Here is a 9,487-nt window from a genome sequence, read left to right on the forward strand (position 1 = left end):
CTGTTGCCAGCAGGCCCGGTGCCGTGTAAACCTCCCCATGATCAAAAAAGCCAAAATTCCTCCGATGGCACCAGCCCCTGAGCCACACGTTGATCCGGTGTGTTTTCCTGCTCCTTTCAGTATCCTTCCCTGCCACTGTAGGGATAGAGGAAAACACTACCTGTGCTCCCGATCCTTGAACCAGTCGCCCCAGTGCCCTGAAGTCCCTTTTGATCGCTGCAGGACTTCTCTCTGCAACCTCATCACTGCCAGCCTGTATAACCAGCAGCGGGTAGTAATCAGAAGGCCGTACCAAACCAGGGAGCTTCCTAGTGATGTCTCTGACCCGGGCCCCAGGGAGGCAGCAGACTTCCCTGTGGGACGGGTCCGGTCGGCATATCGGTCCTTATTAGTGGAGTTATCTGTAGAATCTTTGTAATAAGCTTTGATCAGTACTGAACTGCAGCGATATACGCAGAGACTGTTTAAATATGTACTTAGCTACCTTGTTTTGCTTGGGGAAGGAACACATTGACACCTTTTGCATTTCATAAAAAAAAAAAGGAGGGAGATTTATGTGGATGATAATGAGATTGCTAGTGGGAAATAGGTGAAAAATTGAAATGATCAGAATATCAGGGTTTTTTTTGTAATGAGAACACTTCGACTTTACTGATGGATAAGCAAGGCAATTGTTTATTGTCCAGTGTTTTGTAGTAGAGCAGAAGAACCACCACAGGTTCCCTGCATATGAACCTGCTACTTCATGAACCAGACCTTGCAAGAGCATTGGTTTTGATATTTTAGGCAGTCATTTTGTTTCTTTAAATGAGAAAAATACTTCATAACTACCAGCATGTTTAAAAATATGTTCTTCTTTGCTGCTGTGTCAGGAAAATGCATCTTCTATTTATATTTACAAGTTGCATCATTGCAAATGGTTAGATTTCTGTTTCAATGAATGGTATAAAATGTGATGTGTTCCTCTTGCAGAGAATTATCGTAGAGGCCAGATTGAAAATATGCCTTCATGAAAGTCTCTACAAAGCTGATCCCATCTTGACTTTAAGGTAAATGAAAAAAAATGTACCAAACATCTATTCTAACTTTTCCTCTCATCATAATTGTTCTGTTTGAAAGAAAAGTGAAGATATGTGCTCAGAAGAAAGAAAGAAAGAATGTATTTTAAGGAGTCAAGTTGCAAAACTTAATATTTGGTCAATATAAAGTGTAAGCATAAGCCAATAATTTGGGGTAGGCTTCAGAAATTAAACAAAATGACAGTCAGTGGTATGAATGCTTATGTGTCTTACATACTGCCTTGGCAAGTGTCTGTTTTTGTCTAAAAATTGAATATGCATATGAAGGAGGGATCACTATAATTGAATGGAATATGTGAAATTATGAAGGCAGCAAAGTATAAATAATTGAAAATCAGGTTGCAACTCTAGCGTCCGTATTTCATGAGCTCAGTTGCAAACAAAATTGCTAGAATGGGAATTCACATTTTTGTTCCTCTTAGTTTTACTTTCATGGTACCATACTCCTGGTATAGAGAGTAAGGCAGTGAAAATGACAAAGGGGTAATTAAATATCTGTAGGAAATTAAGAGCCAAACCAGAGACTAATTTTCAGTAGTCTGCAGCTTTCATTATATATGTATATGCTTTGATTTCTCATGTATATGGAAAAATGTATCCTCTAACGCTGCATATTTTTAGTCTTTCTTCTCCAGAATTGTTTAACTTACTGTGTTCCATGGTAAGATGTGGCAAGCTTGTTTTGTTTGTAAAAATCATTGCAGAAAATAATTATTTTAACTTTCTGAACAGTTAATTACTTGCGAGTATAGGTAAGTATTCTTAATCTCCACTAAATACTCCTTTATCATGGCCATATTTCATTTGACTGTTTACTATGTCTTGTTCAATTGTTGAAATCACTCAAAATGGGTAATTTTAAGTTTGAAACTTTTTGGATCTACTTGCCCTGCTGTGTCCATGGATGAAGGGATTGGTGAGATTGCTGTACTCAAAAAGCCTTATTTTCAAGTAAAGCTTTCTCTGAATTTAACCAATGCTACATAAAATGCTTTTTCTTGTACTACATACTTTGGGTGCAAATTACAGAAGTTTCATCTGGAGATGAGAAGAGAATCTTCAATTTTGACCTTCATGGATACAACCAGAAGAAAATTTTGTAAAACACGAGTCTGTAAAAATGTGTTTGTGCTCTAAGGAGCAAACAGTAGTAATTGGGATGTTTCCTTCCACCCTGTAGAATTGTCTCCATCATCTACTTTTTTGACACCAGAGTTGTTTCTGTGCATTAGATATGCTTTGCTAAATTTCATTCATTTTGATGTCTTGGTTCATGAAGTGTATAACAAAATACCCAGATGCCTTATTAAGGAATTGTGGGAGAGTAGTAGACTTGGGTGATAGCACTGTACTATCTCTCTTATCAGTACTTCATGTCAAATGTAAAGGTATTGTGGTGTGGTTTTTCCTCCTATGGCAGTTGCTATATACAGAACATGGAATAATTTAAAGCTGGAGCGACCGATGCGGTTTTCCTGTCTGGAGGCAATAGGCCTTCCTTGGAATAATTAGTTCTGTGTGTTCAATAGCTGTACTTAAAGCAAAAGCCTCCAATCCTCAAGGTTCTGGTGATGGTAAAGCTCTTGTGATTCTTGGAAAGTTGTCCAACAGATTATACTGTTGGAAAACATTTGCCCTGTTTATTTCTTGAATTTGTCTGAATCAGCTTGAAGCATTGAAAATAGCACTGTTTTCCTGCTCACCTGCACAACCTTATGCTGTCACATTTCTGATCTTAGCTTAGTTTAGACTGCTTGTTAATCACACCTGAACTTCTGCTTAAATATCAGATTGAGCTCTTTTAACCTCTTCTTTGTAAGGATGTTTTCCAGCCTTGTTCGTGGTCTCTGTCCTAATAATCTCTAATTGAGCTCCTTCTCCAATGATGGTTAACAGATCTGAAAACATGTTCACGTGGTGGTCTCAAAAATAAAAAAGATGGAGAGATAATTCAGCTTCCTAGTTGTATGCTCAAGAGAGACCTCTGCACAGCATCATACCGGGAATCTTGTGTTTCCCTATTGTAGAATTGTGGGTTTTGCTTCATCACGTTTGATGTTTTTTAGTGCTTTGCAGTAAGTTTTTCAATATTTTAATGTTTTTCTTCACTTGAGGAGTTCTATTAAACTTCAGTCTCATGGAAACTAGCAAGATAACAAGACACTGAAATACCAAGAATGTATTATAGGGTTATTCCTTGATAGCATTAAGGTGATACAAGTAAGAACTTTTGCTAAAAGAGCTGTATCTTCCCCTCTGTCCTCAGCCAGGGCCCTGCCACATCATCCCCTGTGCCACCATGGATGCTTGGGCTGCAATGTGAGGAGCTGGATGAGAGCTGCTCTGGCTGAAGCTAACCTGGGACTGGGAGGGGGGAGAGTTTTCATCAACTTCATTTGCATTGCCTAGCTCAGTTTATGGCTGCGTAACTTACCTGCTACTGCCTGCAGGTGGAAGTTAACCTGTAGCTTGAGGATGGGCAGGCAAGGAAAGTGCTACTTTGGAGGTGGTGCATATTTATGTTGATATTAAGGACAGTGGATCGGTACCTCTAGCGGTTGAAGTATTGCTTTGTTTCCATGGAATACATTAAAGATAACACATTTCTACTTCTGAGATCAATTGATTTTTATTTAGCTCAACAAGGTTTAGAATAGCATTTCCTCATGTTGGATGCCATTCTTCTGGAGTTAAAAAGCTGTCATCTGTTATTTTATTTTTTACAAATTCAAAGGGCACTTTAGTACTGTCAGCGTGAGATCATCACTGTCCAATAATAGGCATTTTAGCAGATTTCTATTAATGTTGACTTTCAACAGAGCCTTCTTACTAAAAGAACTGTACCTTATAATCATGCTGTATCTTTCACTACAAAGCAATTACATGAATTGTGCGAATTGGCTAAAATCTATTAGCTATTAAAACTCAGTGTTACTTTTGATCAGAAAGGAAGTAATCTTGTTTAGCTTCCCCCTCCCCTTCATACTTCTATGAGAGTGGGAGCCTCTGTGAGGGAGAAAAGAAAGGGAGCCTGATGGTGGTTAATGGCTAATGAATACAGCTAAGGATGCAGGAATGGTTGCCTGGCAACGCGGGAAGGATGGGCTAAGGTATCTTGTCAGTACATAGGAGTTGACAATTGGCTCATCTCTTGAGCTCATGAGGACTGACTTCTGCATTTTTGCATACTTGATTCTCAAAACGTATTATCACTGTATATTAGCGATAGAGATTTGTATATTATATGTTTTGTCTCTGTGTACTTCATTCTTTTAAAAAGAAACGCAAGAAGAACAGAAGCAAATCAAGCATTTTAGTTAAAGGAACAAAAGATGTTGTGAATTCTGTCCCATGTGGTTATTAAGCTTTCAAGACGAGAGACATGCTTAATAAGAGATTTGCCTAAAATTGCAAGCTCTTAGATCTAATTCCAGGTAAAGTTATGTTTTCTTAGTCTGAGAGCCCTCTGAAAATGACCATCAACACACTCAATGCTCAAAGATGATGAGCTGGGTTTTGTGTTACAATTGCAACCTTGAGAAGATTGCCTTTTTTTGTGGTTGAAACACAGTTATGAAGTGACACATCTATTTTGTTTCCCCTCTTACTGTGGTATAACATCAGGCTGCAAACAGTGTGTGCACTGAGGGGTATGACAGACTTGACCTTGTACAAGTTGTTCTTAGAACAATTCAAATGAATTTTGAATATAGGTGTCAGTATGAGCTGTAGATCTATCTTTCTGCTGCAGTGTAATTGTACATAGGCAGTGCTTCATTTGGGAGATGAAGGGTGGCCTTTGTTAGTTTGGTGTTCTCTAGAAGGCCTTTATGGAAAAGTGGATTGACATAACCACATGAAGGTGGTTATAGTTAAGTGAATATTGAACTAGTAACCCTTTTTCTTTTCTATGGGCATGTTTCATTAAGGAAAAAGTTGCAACTGGCTTTCAGACTCAGGCTGCATGATCTGGTATTCTGTGTAGTGTTGATATTGCCAGAGGAGTAACATTTTTACCCCTTTCAGCTCTCAAGAATAACTTTGGTGCCTAATGATAAGGTCAAAGCTGTAGGAAACAGGTTAGGTTCTTGTTTTAAATTGTTGGACAGGAGATCTACCTAGCCATTTTGTGCCTGTTTTTTCCAGCAGGCAAAAATGAGGTTAATGTGTAGACATCAGCAATTGTATTACCTTGGGAATTCTTAAAAGCAAAAAAACCCCACCTCTCTCCTACTAGTAAGAGCAGTTGTCATTTGCAAAATGCTTGCTTCCATTTTTTCTTGTTGGGTTCAGTGTTTTTGTTAATGGTTGTTAAGGATGGAACTTTTTAGAGCATTTGGCATGCTGTAAAACCTGACCAGCTGTCTAAATATAGAGTGCTTGTACGGAAATGTTTTGATGGAAGCTGCAAAGAAATCCATTATGTTTACTGGATACTTTGTAATTATCAGACTGAATAATCTAGACAAAAATCAGTGTTTCCATCTAACTTTTTTCTGCACAGTCTATTCTTTCTGTCTGTCCCCATTCAAACACACAGAGGCAAGGTAGCAGCAGCCAACTGTGTACAATTACTTCCTTGTAGCTGGAGATACTCAGAAAACCAGGTGAAAGGTTTCAAATGTTTCAATTTGTATAGCCAAAGCCTTAAGGCAATTGTCATTAACAAAATGCTCTTTCTCCTTCATTCTTCATGTTGCAAACTGTAGCTTCTGACTTACTATTTATCTTTTTAATGGTTTATACTTACATTGCAAGCCCTGAGTTTGCTACAGGGTATTGAGAAATGTTTTGTAGCTTATGATGATTCATGGGAAAGTTTGGGTAAATTGCTCTGGACTGTATTTCGTGGTAACTTGTATTCTTAAGGACAACTTTGGTAGGTAGGTAAGATTGTTCTTTCCCATCATCCACGCGAATAAGTGTCTGCTGGTACAATTGTGTTAACTTAAACATAAGTGGCATGATTCAAGGAACTGCATACTGCACTAATATTACAGAAACCTTGGATCCAAGTGTTTGAACTTGTGCTTTAATCTACTATATCAATGAAGGAAAAGATTACAAATTTAAGATTTATGAATCTGTCTCCATGTCCAAGATGTCCAAATTGTTGGCTATTTACCCTCCTTAATAGATTCTAAGACTGAAAGATACCTTAAAATTATTATAATTGAACCAAGAAAATGAGTAAGGATCAATAAGATTTTTCAAAAGAATTATAGTAGTTTCTCTGTACAATGCAGTGCTGTTGAAAAAAAATCTGTCCAACTTGTGTAATGTTACCAGAAATGTTCTTTTATTTGCAACCAAATTAAATAATTTTAAACTGCAAATACTCATTTACCAGTTTTCGTAAAGAATGCAGGTGGAATATGTTAAATGTTTTCAGCATTCTGTTGGAATACCTGCCAATGTCTTACGAAATTTCAGTACTCCTAATAGATTAACACATTGGTTACATTGGAACATTGGTTAAGAAAACTTAAACTATGTAAGTTGTGTTTTAAAATGATGCTTTAAATCAGCCAGATTTGAGACTTTCAACATATTTTTGCATGGCTTTTGGGGTTTTCTTCAGTGTTCTTCTACTGCCTCACATCGTAGTGATTTCTGTTGTGCTTTTGCTTTTGTTACGGGACTAAAACATAGAAAGTAATGAAAAGATCAACCCAGAGCAGAGAAGAGTTAAAAGATTTTTTTTTTTGATGTACCATGAGCATTGTTTGAAAGCAAGATTCTGATTCCTTTTCTTAATTATGGACACAAAATTAACTTCTCATCCTTCATTTTGGCTTCTATGCTGTTTTATTTGCCTTACATAATACCTTGTCTGAGATACGGAGACAATTTATTGATTAAAGCATATGAAACAAGTGCATGGTGTGTAAGCAGGGAAAAAAGGGTATGGGTAATGTATTTTAGATCTCATTTCCTATGTTAGTTCTGTATTAAAAAAAAAATCTATGTGAAAATACATTAAGCAATGCAATAACTGCATACTAGTAAATACAAAGCCAACAGCTGTGTTTTCCAAGAGTACCTCACCGCAGCTGGAATTGGGAAAAATAAAACTTTATTGCAGATTTATGGAGAAATGGAAAACAATGCTAACCTAAAAATCATTTTACTTTTTTTTTTTTTTTTTTCCCCTAAAAATCATTTATCTTTTTTTTTTTTTTTTTTCCCCCTCAGTTGGGGAGAATAAGATTTTGCTGCCTTTACTTTCTCTGGAAAAATACAGCTCATTCTGTTTTTTAGGAGTATTGCATAGATAATTCAAAGATGCAATCAGCAATGAAGAGTGTTATTCCATACTAGAAATAGTCTATATAGGGAGTTACTTACAGTAAATAATTGAACTAACTAGTCTGGAAAAAAGGAAGAACTTAGTCTGAAGCACAACTCAAATGTGACGCATGTGCCCTGCTGTCAAAGGTGCGCCAGGCCAGAATCTGAGCCTCAGTTTGTATAGTTCAAGTGCCACGTCACCTACCCATCTGATTTTGCAGAGTAGTTGTTAAAAACTAATGAGTTTGGTGCATGGTGCAGCTGGATCAAAGAGGGTGAGCTCACCTAACAGCTTGTTAGCACTGAAAAAAGCTGTCTTGTTCCCATCTTCAGTGCTCCTTTGTAGGCTGATTAACATTTTTCAAGTAGCAGAAAACTGAGAAATAATAGGAAGAGAGTAGGTAGCTTTGTGCTGGCGAAACTGTGGGATTAGTGAACTGAATCGGCTTATCATAGCTTCAGAAGATGATCACATCTGGCACAAGGAGACAGCAAGTCTACTGGCTATAAAAGCAATAAATGGGTGTAGGAGTATCATTTAAGTGACAACTTTTTGTCAGTATGCCTCCTGATTTGTCAATGGGTGTGTGTGTAACAAAAGCATTTGTCAGACTTCGGATGCAGAGACTCACTGTTTAGCCTCAATGATATGACAAAGCTGAATTTTCTTGCTTTGCTTAATTCAGGAGGGAACTGTTTGCCAGCTTGTAGCACTCAGTGGGATGTATGTATTGCAACTCATGGCATTTCATGAAATGGCTGTCTTGCTGTATGTGCCAGTCCCACAAAGTGAGGTAATGTGGTAGCATAGTTTTGCTTCTCTATAAGATATACATATGTGTGAATATACATCTTTATATATACGTATATATATTTTACAGCTCTTCTGTTGGAACAATCTTTAGTGACTGAAGATTCACACATAAGATTCTTCCTGGCTCTTCTATATTTGCTGGGCTAGAAGATACTTCACAGTCCAAGTCTTCATTGTCTTGAAAATCCATCTCCATATTAAATCACTATATTTTATACAGTATATTTGTTATAAAAGCTTACATATGTGGCTGGAATGCGAGCTGACCTACTTAAACCACAAGTCTTCCCAGCTGTGCTAGACGTACTAGAGATGAGTATTCATCTTGCTGAAATCTAAAGGCAAGGTCACCCACCCATTTTAGTGTTTTGAAGTGCTTTCTCTAAAAGGGTAGAGTAAGGATAACATGGTGAAATTTTTTTTAAAGCTGATCTGCTTTTGATTCCCTGTATCAGGTTTTTAGGCTCTGCTTCCTAATGTGATCTTAGAGTAGTAAGATTTACTTCTTAGTTGTGCAAGATGGAGTTCCGTATTAGTTAGCACTTATAGCATTAACTCTCTTGCCAACAAATGTTAGAGAAAGTTTTCTAATTTTTCATTCTCTCTCTCTTTTGCTCTCCTTTTTTTAAGCTGCTTACTTTTGTCACTCAATTTATCCTTTGCTTTCAATTATAACTACAAGATTCATCAAAAGTAGGGGTGGCAGAAATAAATCGTGCAGACATTTTTTTAAGTAAAACAACATGTTTAAAAAGGACTCATTTAATTCCACTGCTTTTATAAATAATCAAGTGGATTGAAGGGCAGTGAAATTGTTACCCTTTACACTAGATCTTATATATGCTGCATTACTATTATATGCGGGTCCAGATTATAAAGTATCATCTTTCATGCATCAGATCTTCATACTTGTTTGCATATTTTGATTTTTGTTTAGTACTGAATACTGTGGTGGGTTGACCCTGGCTGCATGCCAGGTGCCCACCAAGCCGCTCTATCACTCCCCTCCTCAACTGGACAGGGGAGAGAAAAAAATATAATGAAAGGCTTGTGGGTCGAGATAAGGACAGGGAGAGATCACTCATCAGTTACTGTCACGGGCAAAACAGACTCAACTCGGGGAAAATTAGTTTAATTTATTACCAATCAAATCAGAGTAGGATAATGAGAAATAAAACTAAATCTTAAAAACACCTTCCCCCCACCCCTCCCTTCTTCCCGGGCTTAAATTTACTCCTGAATTCTCTGGCACTCTACCTCCTCCCCTTCAGCGGCACAGGGGGATGGGGAATGGGGGTTGCGG

This window comes from Aptenodytes forsteri, unplaced genomic scaffold, assembly GCF_000699145.1.
Source record: "Aptenodytes forsteri isolate BGI_AS27 unplaced genomic scaffold, ASM69914v1 Scaffold72, whole genome shotgun sequence".
In the NCBI taxonomy this organism is placed as follows: Eukaryota; Metazoa; Chordata; class Aves; order Sphenisciformes; family Spheniscidae; genus Aptenodytes; species Aptenodytes forsteri.